The 2,204-nt window shown below is 43.6% G+C and overlaps 1 non-coding gene across 1 annotated transcript; it reads left to right on the plus strand.

The window, feature by feature from the left end:
* Positions 1-2,033: 2,033 nt before the first annotated feature.
* LOC126492084 (U6 spliceosomal RNA) lies at positions 2,034-2,140 on the plus strand. Its single transcript, XR_007589508.1, has one exon. It is a non-coding gene; the product is annotated as a U6 spliceosomal RNA (small nuclear RNA).
* Positions 2,141-2,204: the final 64 nt, after the last annotated feature.

Below are 2,204 nucleotides of genomic sequence, written 5' to 3' on the forward strand. Positions count from 1 at the left end.
AAGAAAATGGGCCAGCTGGGGTAAGCGGGCTATGTAGACTCCATGTTCAATATTTGATACTTCACATTATTTCCTCGGACTCTGAGGTCCAAGGCATTATGGTACCTGAGCCAGGATTATTAAGTCAGCTAAAGATATAGCAAAAGGCACCTCAAAGGAGTAAGAGACAATTTATTTGCAGCCAAATATGAGTGACCATGGCCCAGAAACATGGATTCAGTTTGGCCCATGAAAGTGGTTACATAAGCTTTTATTAGTAACAGAACAAAACAAAGCCATAAATCATGGCATTTACCAAATACACTAGTAATGACAACCAGTGGACAACTTAAAGTCAAACATGGTGCAGGGGGATGACTCTGCCGTGGTTTCAGATGCTGTCTGATGAGACTCAGCTTTCAACTGGTAAAGTCAATGCCCGATCAAATATACATTCCAAAAGTTTAACCTGACAGTCACAAGGGTGTTAGGGCAAATACAGAGATGGGCATGAATGGTTATTAAAGGAACCAAGGACAATGTGACTCTGGGTCTGTAACCACCCACAGTGACAGAGGTTCCATCAATCACCCTTGGAGAATCTTCAACAGAAGAGGAACTTTTTTCTAGGAACTTCAGTTTACAGAAACGTGTTGGAAATTAAATTTCTTTAAGATTCATTTCATTTTTATTTTATGCATATACATCTTATTCATTTGCGTGTGCATGTGGGTACCCATAGAAGCCAGAAGAGTATCTGTCATACCCCCAAGAACTGGAGATATAGGTGGGTGTGAGATGCCTGATGTGGTCCAAGGAACTGAACTTTGGACCTCTGCAAGGACCTCAAGTGCTCTAAACCACAGAGCCACCTGTCCAGGCCCTGACCATTAAACATTTGAGGCAGAATATGTGTTGAGGAAAGAAATGAATCTAATGGGACTGGAGAGATGGCTTCATGGTTGAGAGGACCGACTGCTCTTCCAGAGGTCCTGAATTCAGTTCCCAGCAACCACATGGTGACTCACAACCATCTGTAATGAGATCTGGCACCCTCTTCTGAGAGCCTGCAGGGATACATGAAGACAGAACACTGTATACATGATTAATTAATTAATCTTTTGGGAAAAGTAATTTAAATGGACTTCTAAACTTTTGTCTGAATAACTGAATGGTGACTTGTCACTTACTGGCTGGGAAAACCTGGGAGAAGAACAAGAGTCATTAGTCCCAATAAGGTGGAAAGTGAACTATAGAACCTAAAGGGAAATCGTAAAAAATGCAAGGAAAAATCAAGGCCAAAGTTGTGTGCTTAGAAGTGACAGACACTAAAGAAAGTTTCCAGAATGGACAAGGGATCAGATATGTCAGTAATGTTGAGTAAAATGGAGACTGAAAATTGAGCATTGTGTTTCACAACATGGTGATATTAATAACTGTGGAATGATGGAAACAAATGGAGGAAACTGGAGGTGAGAGGGAGGCCACCTGATGCAATACTCCATTCCTTTAACTCTAGCACTTGGGAGGCTAAAGCAGGAGGATCACCACAAGTTCAAGACCACCCTAGGCCACATAGCCACACAGCAAGACCATCAGGGAAAAAAGAGTGGACACAGCAAGTGTCCAACTATACTATGATGCCCAACTACAGGGCATCAATGACTAAGGGGATCGTCTAGGCTACTTCAGATAACACCTCTCTTCCTCATGGGGTCAGGGGCTGGGGCTGCTTACACTTCTGGTATCAGAAAGTAATTGGTAAGGACCCTGTGCTCTTGGGATTCAGTGCAGGGCAAAGCAAGGGGATGGAGGGAGGAAGAACGAAACTGACAGAAACACAGAATGTCAGTAAGTATAAGGATGGGAAATATGTGTTGGGTTTGCTGGTGGATGAGTGTAGGGTGTTCCTGAAATGCCCCCTGGGAGAAGCAGCTCGAAGCAGGGCCTCCAGCCTTTCTCATACTATGGGTAGCATTTGTATTGTACACTCAGGTAGAACATGGAGAATTTGAGGAAATATGTAAAATGATGCACATAAAAAATGTCATTGAGTGCTCGCTTCGGCAGCACATATACTAAAATTGGAACGATACAGAGAATATTAGCATGGCCCCTGCACAAGGACGGCACGCAAATTCGTGAAGCGTTCCATATTTTTGAACCCTGACTGCCCTTCAGACTGGAGAGGGAGGGGGAGAGGACTGAGGGAAGGGGGAGAGGAA

This window comes from Alexandromys fortis, unplaced genomic scaffold (genome assembly GCF_014885135.2).
Source record: "Alexandromys fortis isolate MF-2015 unplaced genomic scaffold, M_Fortis_MF-2015_v1.1 scaffold_263, whole genome shotgun sequence".
Classification (NCBI taxonomy): Eukaryota; Metazoa; Chordata; class Mammalia; order Rodentia; family Cricetidae; genus Alexandromys; species Alexandromys fortis.